Raw genomic sequence first — 17,549 nt, 5'->3', positions numbered from 1 at the left:
TGCCGATAATAGGTCTAGGTATTGTTCTGTGTTGTTATTTATGTTCCTAATGTTTATATTAATGTCTCCTATTATTATCAAGTATTTTGAGGTGCCTACTTTCGTGGTTGAAAGCCATCTGTTCAGTTCTTCTAGGAATTTTGTGGTGCTTAAGTTGGGTGGTCTGTATATTGCGTTTAATATCAAGCTTTCTTGTTTGATGTTTTAATTTCGATGCATATGTTTTCTGCGTATTCTAATTTATAGTTTATTTCTGTTACTTCTAGTTTATGTTTGGTAAATATTATTATACCACCGCCTTGTTTTGTTTGTCTGCAGTGTTTGTGTTGTTGGAAATGTGGCATTTGGTAGGTGGATGCCTCTTCGTTTGTCGTAGATACTTCAGTCAGTATTAAAATGTCCATGTCGTCTATATCTTCCTTCAGATAAGTTTGAAGGGTCAGCCAGTATTTTTGAATGCTTCTGATGTTGATGTGGAGAATAGATAGTCCTTTTTTGGGGATTGTCAGTTGTTTCCGTTCTGTTATTGATTTCAGAATGTGGCAGTTATCATGTTCCGGGGTGATTACGTCTGCTTGATGGTCTGCATTCATGTTGGTTGGTGTGCTGGTCCTTCTTTACGAGTTGTCAATATTCCTTTCAATGTGGCAGCCTGTTGAGGTCTTCTACGGATTTTATTTCAATTGGTTTTGCGTCTTGTGTCTTTCTAAGGAATATTTTGCTGTCTTTTATCCATATAAACTGGTAATTTTTTCTGTTGTATAATAATAATAATAATAATAATAATAATAATAATAATAATAATAATAATAAATACGCAGTACTTAACTGGTCATTAAGTTCAACGATCTACCTCGCTTGCCTTTCGTAACCTTAACGTTAGGATAATTCTTTAGCCTGCCATACGGAATTCAAAATATGATTAAGGTATTTTTTCCAGAACGGAGTTTCTAATTTTACAGTAAAGCAAATCATCATCATGATCAATGGTCCTAACAGGCACTTAACTATCGACGACCTTCCAACTATACTTGGACTTCGCAACCGAAACTCGAGGATAAGGTAGTTGGCCCTATGCCTCCCGTGTGTTCTATGTCCGTCGATGTGTGTGTTCACGGGGCCAGTTTGTCTGTTCTGGGGAAAGAACCCCCCATAATAGTTTCAGGTGAAAAAAAAAAAACCCTACCATCGTATGAGATCGGCTAACACACCTTTCGTCGAAAGAGACCAGATAAAGATTCCTCACGTCACTGACGGGAATCGAATCCAGGTCTTTAAAATCAAAGCGCTTCGACTGAGCTACGGACGAATAAAGCAGAATAGTTAATTGAAATATAACATATTTAGTGTTTTGGTCAATATATTAATAAATCACAATTTGCTAACGTTTAGCTCTCTGTTTCAAGCTATATAACAATTTTGTGTGATGCGTGCAGTTTATTTTGTGGGAATTTTAACACACTTTGTTAAGGCAAAATATCTGTTAAAAGCCTGGAATAAAGAAGTTCATAATAAATATCGTTTTTAATACTGTCCGACTACAAATGCGGTACTCGTCAACACTTCTGTGCATGGCCGAAGAAGGTGAATCTGATAATAGGGTAATCAATGATGAGGGTTTATTATTATACGTCGGAAAATTAGCTTTTCTTTTATGAAAATTCTAGTTTTTAAAGTGTAACTAGTTTGCTCGTACAACAATTGGAAAATTTTACGTATAAACCACGTGATTACGCGTTTTGGTGACGAATTCGTACATCACCTTATTTCTTTCTCCCCTTCAACATGAATTGACTTCTTGGCACTGTGCCAGCCAAGGTTCTCGTTACTATATTATTAATCGTTTAATTATTGTGAATTTATATTGTCTTCTGATTACCCAGCCTCAACACCAGCAATACCAAAAACACTTAAAAATAAGTAATTTATCCTCAATTACAGTTAACGTTCCACTTTATCAGTGTATTTGGCTGTTTCTGTAGAGGAGTTAAGGAGTTTTTCACGGTAAAACTGATAGTGCATGACTCAACAGTCTGTCCAGAAGTCGGTAATGTGTTTAGTAGAAATATTTTAATTTGTTGTCCTTTCCTTTATAAGAAAAGTTTTTGTTAAGATGTTCCTGGTTAGGAAATAATGTTAGAAACATCTTTTCATAAAGATGCAGTAAATAACAACGTGAAAGATTTTCACAGCAGGGTATCGTAAGGAGTGACATATAATGATGGAAACCTTGGAAAGAGACAAAAACCAAGGACATCTTTCAATTTTATGAAAACACCATCGCCATTGGTGTCAATCATCAAGGAACTACTTCAGAGCAATGCACAATATGATCGCTAATGTGGCTTGAAAAGGCGCCAACTGATTATTTGGGGATAAAAGCTATTTTTTAAGTAGATCCTAATGCGGTTCAAGTGTTCATTTGACAAACTTTCCTTGTACTGACGACAATTAGTGGACTTGTGTGTCTTCATTAAAATATCGTTAACATTGCTTCAAGGTCGGGTGATTATTATTATTATTAGCGAGACAAGAATAAACCGAGTTTTTCCGCTAATAGTCTTATACATATTACCAGGTAAAGAACTCAGCCCAACGTTTTTGTAATAGAGGTATTGTATTTTTACTGTTTTTCATAAATAAATAATTTCAAATCATTAGAAACCACTCCTGAATCAACTAGCAGTTTGTTGGCAAGTCGCACTCGTAGAAGGAAATAACTGGTTTCGATCTCATTAAGAAAGCAGTCGAAGCTAAGAGATTTCGATGGAGCTCGCAACGATATCCATTGAAACTTTTCAGACACAGATCGTCCCTGAGGCACACGCATTTGGCAAATACAATACACGGACGTCTCAAGACTAGATACATAAAAGTGCAGTCGATAATATCTCAAACCTCTTGATTCCATTTAGCAGGGCAGTAATGGTGTTTGACTCTCATAGAACCTAATAAAGACGTCCTATAGTACTTGGTTAACAAGTGTTTTGAAAATTTTGCACTCATCCACTAAATTCATTTTACAGCATTTAATTCTTAGCTCAAAGGACGTGTTTGTGTTATGGCGAACTTTTACACATTTAAAATCTCATGAGTATCTAAAGTTATGGCTTATCAGGTATTTTGATACTGTGGCTTTACTCTGACTGACTAACTCGTTTCGATTGGAAAGCGACCTTGACAGCATTCGAATCCAGGTCTTTCCAATTATAGGTCATCGCCGTTACTGTCTAGGCTACGGAGGTTATAATTTAATAATCCCAATAGTGCTTATGTATTTCGCAAAATGAACCTTCAAAGGAAAGGATATCCCCCCCCCCCCAAGGAATTTTTGAAGACTGATTTTAAAATAAACTCAAGAAACAAAACGATATTCTACTTTTGACCAAATAAACTTGAAGTAATTGAAAGAAATGTAGGCCAGGATGTATTTGGAGTATAGAACTGTGAAACAACTGACTACTGTCATCAAAGTATCTACTCCACATCTAGAAAATAATGCACAACCGTTTTACTAAACAGGATCCGAAAGATTAACTGGACGAGCTAAAAAAAAAAAAAAAAAACACCGTTTCTCCCTTCTTTATCGTTTCGACTCTTACATCAGAACGATTTATGACATTTTTTTTTTGCTCGGGAACTACGACAATTTCGGAGAAAGGTCGAGGTAAATGACGTCAAACGAAGCGTTACATGCGTCATACCATAAAGGTGGAATAAAGAGATGAAGAGGTTATCACTAATCACGATCTGCACGTTAATGGGGCCCCTCATCCGAATACCTACCTATCTAGTTCGCCTTGGGCTAGTGCAAGTTTGATGACCAAACGAACACTGCACGTGTGCCACAAGCAAGTGGTTGTCCCATCAGCTAGTAACGAGCAATTGTTTCTTCAAATATAATTTCAAAAAGAGTAAACAAACAATACTACGAAAATAGTGTTTACTGTTGAAAAAATGGAAAAGAGGTTGCGTCTGGTTGCAGATGAATAAACGAGGCAGACGATTAGCAGTTCGCGTTGGAACATATTTTTTAAAAAAGCAGACGAAAAGGAAGATGCAACTTAAATTCCATTTATTTCGAAATATGTTGTTTGTTAAAACTCCGTACATCTGGTTATTTTCTTATTTTAATAATAATAATAATAATAAACAGGTCAGTTTATTCCCACAGATTAATGAATGCTTAGACGTTCCTTGAACTTTTTTCCATCCACGTATGTGGCAAACCAATACTGACCTACTTTAGGGACGACCGAAGAACATTAGTAATATTCTGTGGAAGAGAATTTATTGGATAGTTGAATAAATGAGAATAAATTCTGCTTAGGATGATTTTTTATGCATATCATTATGTCGGTTAGCAGTTATATGGAACAACACCATAAATACAGCATTTCACACACCCACACACGCACGCACGCACGCACGCACACACAAAGTAATAACAACAACTAGACTTACTTCAATTGTTAATTAAATATTATTGAAGACCAAATGAACTTTTAATATCTTAAATCACTTGGTATGTTGGTAAAGTAATAAGGTTAATTTTGTTTTGGCTTTATGTAAGGATTTTTTAATATATTTTGGACTCTGTGGTACCTGAATATTCTATGGAAGTAGATACAGACCTGCTAAGAGAGATTTGCACGCACATCTGGTTTCAATTCTATTTCAGGATTGTTCTTGACTAATAGAAACTTAATTCTATAGAATACTTTTGAGTCTATCTGGAAAATCGAGCAAGGAAAGGGACATTTAATTCAAAACTATGGTGGAACATAACTCATTAAGGATATCTGCTGTTTTTGTAGTCAATGGTTCCACTGGTTATTAATTTTCTTATTAAAATACGTTGTTATCAATATTACTCGGCATCTTAAATGACTTTTCGGAGATGTAGTGCTAGACGTAATGGTGAAATTATTGGAAACCGTCGTTGAAATGTTCACGCACAAATGTTCTATAGTAGCTCAGATATCAATTGGCTGCGGACTATAAGTATCGTGAAATCTAAAATCAACATAAGACTACTTCATCGTTCTGTTCCTGTCCTGCTAAAAATAGGCAGTTACAACTTTTTGACATTCAGAAGTGACCAATTTCGATTCCAATTGATTAAGTTTTAGGGAAAGCCAGGTAAAACGACAATAGCAGAATCAATGGACTCATTCTGTCAGAGTTTAGTTGAGTTGGCGGAAATTACTGCCAAAACTAAGATCATATTTTGTCTTTAGTATGTCTATTAATTGAGTGCGTTCTGCAGCCAGTGTGTCAGTTTGAGGAATTAAAAAGTGGTATCGAAAGGTAACATTACAGGGTGCTGGCATCCCTCTGGAAGGGGTTACTACTATTACTGCTGCTACTATGAGTCATGCCACACGGAACAAATCATTCATCTCAATCCAAACGAGCATCCGTGGGATGAAGAAGAATCATGTAATCACTATAGAGATCTGCTTCAGTCCAGATTGAGCTAACTACGATCGAATCTATATGATGTCCCTGTTGACCAAGCTGCTTGGTCAACCTCCATGCATATTTCAAATTCAACTCTTTGAACTAAGTCTTCCTCCTTTTCCATCTACTTCTGTTGAACAGCCTTCCACACAACATCCACCCAGGACTATGACCTCCAGATGTTCAAAAAACATATCAACACCTTCCTTCTTTTTTAATACTTGCCAACACACTGCGCTTAGGCGCTAAAGGTTTTGTAACCTTTTGCATGCGGGAGCTGATAAGCATATAAGAGATAGATGTAGTAAACCTAGTAAATCTACCAACAGATGTACACTGTTAATTAGGTGTACGCACTTAATAAGCAACTCAAAACACACGCAAACGTTATTATTAATTACAGATATTCATATATGCACACTTAATAAATCTTTAAAAGCATGTTCTATCAAAATATGAGTTCTAAAATAATTTCTAGTATTTTCTGTCTACAAGTATATACACTGACAACACTAATTTATGACTACTCTCATCCACAGCAGGAAACGTTCAGGCACATGTATACCTTACGTTAGCATGTGGTACAAACCAGAATGTTAAATTTGCAGTCATGGGGAAAGTAACGATATCTAAGAGTTTTTTTTTTTTTTTTTAAATTCATAATCGTCGGATCCCTCCATTTCCGACAAGAAGAACCAACGTCATGTTGGTTCTTCCATGGTCCACTGGGCATACGAATGATATCAAAACGGTAAACCATTTCCCGTCAACGAAATTGTAAAGAAAAATGTTTCGATTTGGGTAAAGAGTGCAAAATCGTTTCGTACGAGCTAATTTGTCAGGTCACTTAAGCAGAGTTAAAACGCGATACAACATGGGGAGTTTAGGTTAGCGATATCCCAGATGAGAAACCGACTTCCGTGGTATCATCACAATGCTGTTAGGAGATGGGAGAAGTGAGAAAATGTGTGCTGGGTGCGAATTGGGGGGGGGGGGGTCGATCACACAGATCGACTTCGAAGCCAGAAACTGCTTCACAGGTAGCGTAAAGTGCGCAGGCGCGATGTCGTGCAACAGAAACCAATTGTTATTGTCGAAACGTATCCACCGGGAACAAAAATTCCCAGTGGATATAATTCCAGCAGCGTCGAAATAAACAATGGCCATTGTCTTGACATGGGATATTTGCAATCTGACTTTATTCTTCCCGGTAAAAGACGTTCTACGTCATTCCACGCTCTGCCGTTTCGTTTCCAGATCAAACTAAAAACACCAACTTTCATCACCGGCGACAATTCTTTGCAATTCTCGATCAACTGCATGGATGAAATTTTGACAACATGCAACCCACTGCTCTGTCTGTTCAACGTGCGACACAAACCTCAAACAAATCTTCGTCTTTTGCAAATCTCTTTCTAAGATTAATCTGTCCGTTTCCTTGCTGGCACCAAGCTGTCAGCGAGAAGCCTAGTGGGCAACAATTTCCCTAGCTTTCACCATATTTTCATTTGAACCGTGCAGAAAGTGGTCGTCCACAGCATAGTTCATTCTTCAGGAACTCCCTCCCCTCTTTAAACGTTGAAAACCAGCGGAACACCTGTGCACTGCTGAGACAGTCATCGTCATTGCCGTAAACTCTCTCTCTCTCTCTCTCTCTTTTTTAAGTCTTGGTAGAATTCCGTAGCAGTTTTTCCTAATTTACAGTAACTTTTATCACAGCTTTTTGCTCCATGTAGCAAAAAGGACTTCTGACCAGCTCCACTCACATACTCTTACTTCAACGGTTGCAACCCAAAAACTGCTGCTTCACCCAACTAGAAAGTTGCAGCTGCGTTTACAACACACTCTAGCGGTCGAAACTATAAACACGTTAATTTTATTTAAAGAGCCGTCGTGTAAAAAATCAGTCTCACTAAACGGGCACACTGTGTCATTCAAAGCAATGTCCCTGAATGTCGTAACCTTGACAAGTTTGCGTGGAGCGAGATGAAAGGCAGCAAGGAAATGAGGCCCTCGAGGTGTTGCTTTAGAAAAATCAGAGTCAAGCTCAGTGTGTTTAATGTTTTGTTTTCCTGTGTTCGTGGTATTTAAACGAAGCAATTAAATAAAGAATAAAATTAATGTCACCTTCCTTCTGCAATTCATGACTACAAAAATAAATAAAATGATAAAATAAAAAAAAATAAAATAAAAATAAAAAAAAGCAAGATATTAAGACAAATGGTTTACCCTTTCCAGTTTCGATAAAAGTTTTCCTAGTAATAAAATAACAATCTTAAAAATGTAATTATAACCTTGGATTTTAATGTTTTCAGGAAAATACGTGATAGAATTCACAACGATAAATAGATGACAGATTTACAGCAGGAACTTCTTATCATGTTTACAATCCGCATGTGACATTGAAATAAATCTGTTTTTATATTTAAAACAACTGCGTTGCTGTTTCTACAATGTCCTTAAGTCGTAGCGAAGGAAAATTTCAGTGGAAGTACCTGCAAATACTTTTGTCCCAAAAAAAGTATTTTGGGGACAAAAGTATTTAACATGCACTTCAATTCATATACCTGTGAGAAAATAGGATACGTGCTAACAGGCCAATGCCCTCATCAGAAAAGCGGATGTGAGGCAATGCGGTACAATGGGCTAGGCAGATATCTCACTCACAATCTCAATTTCATCGAATCTTTCTAGGATCAGCTGGAAAGACTTGTGAAATTCGTTCGCAGAGGTCGCTTTTTTCACTTGTACGAATTAAACAGAAAAGAAAAGTTATTGAGAAAATATAATACATCTACGTTACTTTTTATCCATTTCACGCCTATTAATAATTTATAAAAGGTTATTAAACACCTCGGGCCGGATACGGTCTGCGAAGGCTTCGTATTCGGCCCACGACCTTAATGATTTATTTTCTAAAAATCAATGTTTCTAACATCCTGCGGGGATTAAAACAGAATCTTCTAAATGTTCTATGACAGCTTTAAACAAAAGTAAAACTTATTACTACAATTCTTTGTACCATGTTTCTATCATCAAATGCTGACAACACTGAATGGAAGTTACTTGTCACGCAGCCATTTTAAGCCACGTGATACAATGTCAATAAGTTACAGGTTACCGTTGTAATATGATACTGTATTAATAAAAAAGTTACCTCAATAACTTATATTTTTTTTGCCCATAACAATGTCTGAATTTAAAGTTAAAAGAAGAAAAACAGATCAAGAAGGCAAAACTTTTCAAGAAAAATGGGAGAAGGCATATTTCTTTGTGGAAGTAAAAAATATTCCAGCATGTTTGATATGTAGACAAAGTGTCGCCGTGGTGAAAGAATATAACTTAAAACGCCATTGTGAAACAAACCATAAGAACTGTGATAAATATACATAAAGGATGCGTGATGACAAACTTAAAGATTTTAAAAATGAACTGAAGTTTCAACAGAGGATATTTTTCAATGTTATCACAACAACGATATGAATGTGACTGAAGAACTATTGGATATAGTGCCTATGTCAGGAACAACGACAGGAAATGACTTATATTTGTGTATTGAGAAAAGTCTTGAAAATGCGCACGCGGACCAGTTAAAATTAGTAAGTGTGACTACAGATGGGGTTCTACGGTTAGTGTTAACGTCAGACTTGTTACAAAACTTCAAATGAAAAAGGAAATGTTTTGCAAGGACAAACTTAAATCGTTTCATTGCATAATACACCAGGAGTCACTTTGTGCTAAAAAACAAAAGATGGAACACGTCATGAGTGTAGTAATTAAAATAGTAAACTGGATACGCTGTCACGCGTTGAATCATCGACAATTCAATGCTTTGTTACGCGAATTGAATTCACAATACACCAGTTGGCTATATTATACGGAGGTTAGGTGGTTTAGTCGTGGCGTCGTTTAAAAAAGATTTTTTGAACTCTTAAAAGAAATTGACAAGTTTACTTCATCCAAAGGAAAATTGATTCCTCAGCTCACCGATGAAGACTAGTGCAAAGACTTGGCCTGTTTAGTTGACATAATAAGCCACTTAAACACTTTGAATACTGCTCTGCAAGGACGTGAATAGTTGATATAGAGTTTGCCAAAAATTAGTCATTTCTGGCAAAACTCTATCTTTGGCAAACCCATTTGGCAAAGAATAATTTAGCCCACTTTCCTACACTTAAATCGATTTCTCGAAATAATAATGATGCTGAAAAGTGCATTCCTCAAATGGAAGAATTGAAAATTGAATTTGAAAAAAGATTTTCTGATTTCAACCAGTTTGAAAAAAATGAATTATTATTATTATTATTCCGTTCACCTTTTTAAATTAATATTGAAAAATGTTGACGAAGAATTACAAATGGAAGTAATTGAACTCCAGTGCAATACTGAACTAAAAAATAAATATAACGAAGTTGGCATACCAAATTTTTATAAATACCTCGGCAGTAAATATCCCAAATATAAAATTTATTGTGCAAAAATGTTGTCAGTCTTTGGAAGTATCTATGTATGGGAGCAATTATTTTCAATTATGAAACTTAATAACTCAAAGTTCCGCTCACGGATAAAAGATTCTAGTTTAATGCAAATACTTCATATTGCAACACGAAACGAAAAAGCAGATATTGACATGTTAGTACGGAGGAAAAGATGTCAGGTTCCAGGATCAAAATCAAATTAAAAAAAGGACTCGAAGATGAAAATATTTATTTTTGTAAGTCAAAATTATGTATTTAAATAATTTTCTTAAAGTATGAATAAAATTGTAATTGAACTTATATTTTCTAAACTTTTTATATTTTTAAAATGTAAATATAAAAATGGTTATAAATTTAAAATTGAAATGGTGGTGGTGTAACTGTTTACGTAAGTCGTAAAGGCCCGGCAACAAAAGAGCCTTTAAGTTAAGGTAATAATAAATCCCTCATTATTTTAAAGCAAGCCGGATACGAAACTCGGAGATCGAAATCTAAGAGTTTCATGACGAAGAACTATCGGCGAGTCCAAGTGTAAGTCAACCTGGTAGTACAACACCCTAGTGTTGTACTACTCGATCTCAGAGTTTCGTATCCGGCTTTAAAATAATGAGGGATTTATTATCCCCTTAACTTAATTTACGCCGCCGGAAAAGTAGCCTCTTGGCTTTTTATCGTAGTAATAATAATATATGGGTACACCGGTCTGGCAATTCGTCAGTAGGGGTATATGTAAGTTCGTTTCACTTAAACCTTGGTATTCCAGGTCTACTCACTGATGAAACCCCAATGAGGGTGGAAACCGGTGCGGGGCGGATCTGGCTTTGAGAGGCTCCGCTTAAAGGTAGGTTTTTGCCTGTCTCTGGGTGGGGCCACCACTGAGATTATGGCTCTGCTTGGTGGTGGGGTGAGCCAGCAACTAGGTAGAGCCAATGCTGGGAAGTTCTTCTCGGTGACAGGGTGAGCCTGTCACTGAGTGGTTGGCGAGTGACAGGCTCAGGTTGTTCCATTCAGGTTGTAACAACTCAGCGTTGTTACAACTTGAGTGGAACAACGCTGAGTTGGGCGATCTTTCGGGATCGTCTTATTTTTAGAGCCGGCTTCACCTATAACAAAGGTCAAAACCGGTCAGGGTAGTGACCTCTCCTCATAATGTAAAACAGTAATACATATCCTAGGAGCTGCATTTTACATTATGGGAAAATATTAAGGATAGTGACGGAGCTTGCTCCACCTTTGCTCCGAGTTGCCCTAGTGTTGTACTACCCAGGTGTTGACTTACGCTTGGACTCGCCGATACGAAACTCGGAGATCGAAATCTAAGCGTTTCATGCAGAAGAACTAGCGGCGAGTCCAAGCGTAAGTCAACACCTGGGTAGTACAACACTAGGGTGTTGTACTACTCGATTTCGGAGTTTCGTATTAAAATAATAAGGGATTTATTATCCCCTTAACTTAATTTACGCCGCTGGAAAAATAGTCTCTTGGCTCTTTATCGTAGTAAAAGAGTCTTTGTTAGAGCCTTTCTTTTTTAAGTTTATGTTTTGGATTCCACAGAATAATATTGAATACGCCCCGCGTCAGATATACAGCTAACTGACTGGCCTTTTGCTGCGTTTGAGTTTGAGATCCCTGATCTATTCAATATGGGAAATATTTACTTATTTATTTTCAATATATCTTAAACAAAATATATAAAAAACTTTAATCATGGCATCAAAAAAGGAACGTTTAAAAGTTACAACCGGCACTGATAGGACAATAGAAGTAGGTGTACGATGCAAGCTGTCTACTTTGAGATTATCTTCTCCCCCCCATCCCCATACTGCAATTATTAACGCAATATTTCCTTCGCTACTTCCATTCTTCAGCGAACAAGGATGAATTAATGTACGATATCACAGCCCAACCAACAATATCTAAATAATGTACTGTTAAAAAACAAACAAACAAAAAATAATAATAACTTGTATGATAATTTCAACAGAGCTTTGAACCTAATTTTTTTAAATGATCAGCTATTAGTGGACCATTTAATATTTTTAAGATTTTAAGATTAAATTTAATTGTTCTGTTATGGATGGTGCTGACGATTGTACATTAACTGATACGCAGTTAAGATGGTAATTTAAGTTGTTTTTTTTCGTCTATCTCTTGAAGGCATCATTTAATCTCTCTCTTTCATTTGAGAGAAAGAAAAAAAACAAAGTAACCTGATATCGAAGGTTAACCGTTAGAGAATTGCGTGCACATTGAGCAATATCGATTTCCTGTTTAAGTTAGTAGGTAAATTTACAAGCAAAGTTGATTTTGTGAAATCCAGGTCACGATTCTTTTTTTTTTTAAAAAATAATAAAACCTTGGTGACCTAAAAGGACAGGTTACTGTGTCAGACGCGACAAAATATACTGAGACAATTGCATAAAACAATACCTAATTTAAACGAAAAAGTATCTCATAAGCCAGAGAGATCCTCAACTGAACTTGGGTTCATTTAGTATTTATTAACATCAACATTTATTGGGTGTATGGGGAAAGTGATGAGAAGTATGTTAAACTGGATTCCACAAATGACAGATTATCGCGACAAGCCTAATAAAATATAATCCATTTGGAAATGTTTGCTGATAGAAACTAGAACTAACACAGAAATAATACTGTCGAAATATAAATAACGAAAAGAGTTGGAGCGTTACACGTGTTTAAACACTTGCATATGCGTGTCAAGCAAATAAATTTGAATATTGTGGATTCCTGAATGCTTTCACCGATGCTTGAGTCGTTGATGGATTGAGTCTATTGAACAGATGTTTGCCAAATCAGTTATCTCTACACGAATGTTAATTTGAAAGTCCTGCATACTGTACTCCTGCTGTTATGTGTTTTGACTCATTTACATGTCTTCAATATATTTTTGTTGATGTTGTTCGTTTTTGTTAAATGGTTCATCGAATCATCCTACGCTTTTAAAATCGCTTAAAGTACCACATCAAGCATATGGACCACACACTAAACATCCCCTTATAAATGAATTAAAAAAAAAATAAGCACATGGTTTCAAAAGTGCGGAGAAACAAAGAAATTTAGGCAAATGACAGCCTATTTTTAACACGGTATAAGCTCGTATTAAAAATTTAGCGAATTCATGGACCTTCCGTACTCAACTCAACTCAAAGTAGATTTAAGGTTAGCATCGAACTACTTCTGATACATTTCTAGTTATGATGTGTAACACGTAAGGTCATTACTCATTAAAGTGTATCATTGCAACTAGTTTAATCAGGGATTTGACGGTCTAAAGGTTTCAATGAAATTCCTACTGATGCAATACGTCTTTATAGCCCCAAACCTCCTGAGCAATTTCTAATAATGTAATGGGTGAATGTGAAAGTTCATTATATAACAGCGAATAATAATAATAGTAAATAACTTAATTTTTAACCACATCACGTGATAAGCCTATGTAATATATTTGGTTTTATATTTTAATACTGCTCAGTCAATAATCGTGTAAATGTCCAAATGAAAGGATTCATAGTCATGATGGGAATCATTTGAATGATATTAAAAAAAAAACTCAAACATTTAAATAAAATTAAAAGCTAATTTTATACTGAAATGAAAGTGATGTCTTTGTCCTGAAATCATTTTACCTAAGCAAAAGTCAATGACAGGCAATTAACTTTATTAGAATCGCTGTTCCAACAAGAAAGAAAAGTATACTGTATAAATGAAGTATGCATTTATTTCAAGAACGATATTTTTTTATTATATTATTAGATTGTTAGCACACAAGTTCAGACGGACAAAAGGCAAAGAGACGATTTGGAACACGCCTTAATTTTTTTTAACCAAGAAATATGCTCTGAAAGAATCAACGTTCGGATGAAAAGAGCTTTCATAAATTTCGGAAAATTTGCACCTTGCGAGATTCTAAAAGTCTTTCATTATGAAGAGAATGCGTCAAGTGATGGACAGCGAATTTGTGAAACTCATTCTATTGGAATTAATGAAAGTAAAACTATATGCCATGTTGGAAAGAAGGTGTTCTCTGAGTTGTTAGCATTAAAGCAAAAAAAAATAAAATAACAAAAAAATAACAAAACAAATTAATTCTGTGAATACAAAAAAATTTTGTATTCACAGAATTGATCTGATTGCATTTGATTACACACACACACACACAACCTTTCTAATCCAGTCTCTTTTTATTTTTTTTATTCTAGTGGTGGATGCAACAGCTAAGATACCAACAGGGGTTTTTGAAGGATCGTTTATGCAATTCGGAAATTTCGATGAATGTCTGAAGGTCCGTAAAACGAAAAGAGATGGCAGTGAAGACTTCAGAGGTCAGTACTGCTCCCTGACCATAACGCCACCTTTGCCGCCTTTGCAGAAGAACGATTCGCTTGGAAAAGTAGTTATTCCAAACATGGAGGATTCGGTACGAAATCATCAATTCGGGTTTTCCTATTTGTCCAATTTTACACATGGAATATTAATTAGGTTTAAGTTTCGAGGTTATTAAATTGACAGACATCGGAAGGAAAACCAACATTGACTTATTTAACCTCTTCCTTCTAGTATAAGGAAAGAAAGCATTAAATCCGTTTTACTATGAAGTTTCAAGGCTATTTCTGCTCTTTTAACTTTCCCCAACAGAAACATGATATTATTAACGTACCGGTTGGAAGGTCATAAGCGGGTCATTCTGCAACTATTACTGGACTTTCTTGACCGACGAGGTTTAACCTTGAGCTGAAAATAAGCCAATGCACTCAGGAAAAAAGTTAAAAATTCACCCAGGAAGAAATAAACATGATTAATCAGAATCAGAGTCGCTGATTCTCTGATTCTCTTGCGAATATTTATAGATAGATGAATCACAATTCTTGCTACATTAAGTTTTTTTTTTAATAGAGAGATAAGCGCAACTATAAGAATCATAATTAAGCAGTTATCAATGAAGATGGAGGATCTAAATGATCATTTCATATTCATACTCAAGATATGCAATTTTCTAACAGCATTTTCTCAAAGAATAAAAATACAGACAAGCATCGGAAATTGAATGCAAGAAAAGTGAAAATTCATTAGAAATTTGGGGTAACTTGCACCTCAATAGGTACTAAAAGGAACATAAGAATTAATTTTTTTTTTTAAATTAAAATCCATATTCGTTTTTTTCCCTCATATTTTTCAAAAAATATAATTTTATGACATGGAAGGTTGAGAAACCATCAGTTTATTGGATTCCTAAAAATAACTCTTACTCCATCCATTTTGCAAATTGTCGTCGGTGAGATTCACGTAAAAATCAGCAACAGTATCTCAGGGGAGCGTATTAAATATAAAGTCATACATATCATGATCTGGTATGGATGATAAAAATAAAAGCCGAAGTAATCACAATACAATCCAAGATAACTTTAAAAGCTCTTTTAAGTGCTAAAAGTAAGACGAGGAGATGATTTCGAATAAAATATAAGATTACTGAAAGATGGAAAGACCACACCGATGAAGTTTTAAATATAGAAAACAATATAACTGACAAAATAAGAAGTTAAATAGTGAATGAACCTTCTGTTAAGTACAAAATTAAATATTATATTAGATTCAGTTCCAGTGACGAACTTGGTTTTAGAACAGGTGGAAGTACTTACGTCACATTTTTACTTGAAGGAATATTACTGAAAAAAGTAGAGAATTTTGAACTTCCTTATATCTAAATTTTATAGATTTTAACAAAGCTTTTGACAGTATCCATAGAGAGACATTATGGATTTAGCGGTTATGTAATTCTGACAAATATGCCAGAATACTACACTGGTTTCCGTGAATTAAGGAACAAAGAGAAACATCACGATAACTCAAAAACTGTATGAGGAATTTTTATGCAATTTGCTGAAAAGCAGAATAATATGAGACAGGAAAGAAACACCTACAAGAATTGTAAGTAAATAGTTCAATTCAGTAACAAATGGGTACATGAAAACAATGGTAAAAAACAAGAGGTCAAAATGAGATTATCAAAGCCTCAATAAGGCATGTGTTCACTTCTCACAGCAATACAATGGTCAAAAAACGATGTTTCATACTCTTTGTAAAAGGGTCCAGAAGTTCAGTTGCTAATAACAACCACTGTTCCTGAAAAAGCTCTCCTAAGTCCGTCGAGGTTCTGGGCAGGAGGATTGAAAGCAACACACGTCTATCTAGAGCCTCCCATATATGCTAAATAGGATTAAAGTCAGGAGACCAGGCTGACCAGTCCATATGTGATAATCTCTTCTTGAAGAAAGTGGTGAATGAAGTGTGCCTCTCAGGGATATTAGAAGGATGGTAGCATGTCCCCAGTTCCTTCCATATCAGAACATTCCTGGTGTCGCTTTGTAAGGCAATTGGCAAGCGTTTGCAAACAATGCAGATCTCCATTGGTCTTGGGTTCAGTTGAAGTGGGGGGGGGGGGCTAACTCACTCCAAATGTTTTCGCCTGTCGCCTGGGCACGCAGACTACCCGTCGCCTAGCATACAGAATACTTTCTGCGCACACTGTAAGCAGAAATCAATGTACCCTTAGTGTAAAAGGAGTGTAAAAACAAAGTAAAAGTTGAGCAGACACAGCAGACAGCATCAGAATGGTTTGTGATGTGAAATATATTATTTTACATATTTCAATATATTTTAATAAAAATATTTAATTTTAATAAATACTTAAAATATTTTAATAAAAACCAAACTAAAGATCTTATTGCAATATTAAGGCCACATTATTGCATGGATAAAAGACATGGAAACTGACAAAGAATAGGAAGCTAAATTAAATCGTTCCAAACAAAGTATTTGCGTAAAATATTTAAAATATTTTGGCACCAACGTATAACACAGGCGGAAATAATTTAAATGGGCATATCTTTGGTGTGTGTGTGTGTGTGTGTGTGTGTGTGTGTGACATCATAATTTAAACTCTCTGCAACATTTCACTGCAAATATTCTTCCATGGTCTCCTGAATTCATTTAAAGCTTGCCTGGGAATTTAGCTAACCAGCTCATCAATAACACGTTTTATATTACAGATTGTGTACTCATTATATACATGAAATTACCATTTATTAAGTAAGAGAGAAGAATGAACGTCGGATTACTGTTGTTAATGGCAAACGTTTGCATTCTGGTCTGAAGAAATTATGGGTTGGCTTTGTTATTATGTTGGTGATGAGCGGAATACATAATTTGAGACAGTAGCTATCGTCTCTTATGTATTAAGCTTAATGACCTATTACAGCCATGTAATCTGGGTTTTTATAAACCTAATTTTGGATGGCAAGACTATGATTCTAACTCCATTATGCGTGTCAATGTGCACCTTATGTCGGTTTGACTGTTTTTAGATGGAAGAGAAACTTGCCATCTCCATAACGACCAGTTAACACATAATTTGAAATATGAAAAATTCAGAAATGATATTTATTAATGGAATATCGTGTATCCTTATAAAATATCGAAAGAAGACATGAAATACCAAATATAAACTCTCAGGTTCATTTTTGACAGAAAAAAAATATAATTTTCATAATACAATGAGGCAGATAAAGTACTTGTTCATAATAGCAA

At 35.4% G+C, this 17,549-nt stretch overlaps 1 pseudogene; it reads left to right on the top strand.

The window, feature by feature from the left end:
- Positions 1–8,942: 8,942 nt before the first annotated feature.
- LOC150095080 (general transcription factor II-I repeat domain-containing protein 2 pseudogene) lies at positions 8,943–15,667 on the top strand (annotated as a pseudogene).
- The last annotated feature ends 1,882 nt before the right edge of the window (positions 15,668–17,549 follow it).

The sequence above is a fragment of the Typopeltis vanoorti genome, chromosome 21 (assembly GCF_054136105.1).
Source record: "Typopeltis vanoorti isolate ZY-2024b chromosome 21, IOZ_Tvanoo_1.0, whole genome shotgun sequence".
Classification (NCBI taxonomy): domain Eukaryota; kingdom Metazoa; phylum Arthropoda; class Arachnida; order Uropygi; family Thelyphonidae; genus Typopeltis; species Typopeltis vanoorti.
This window is presented reverse-complemented; position numbering and strand designations above follow the sequence as displayed.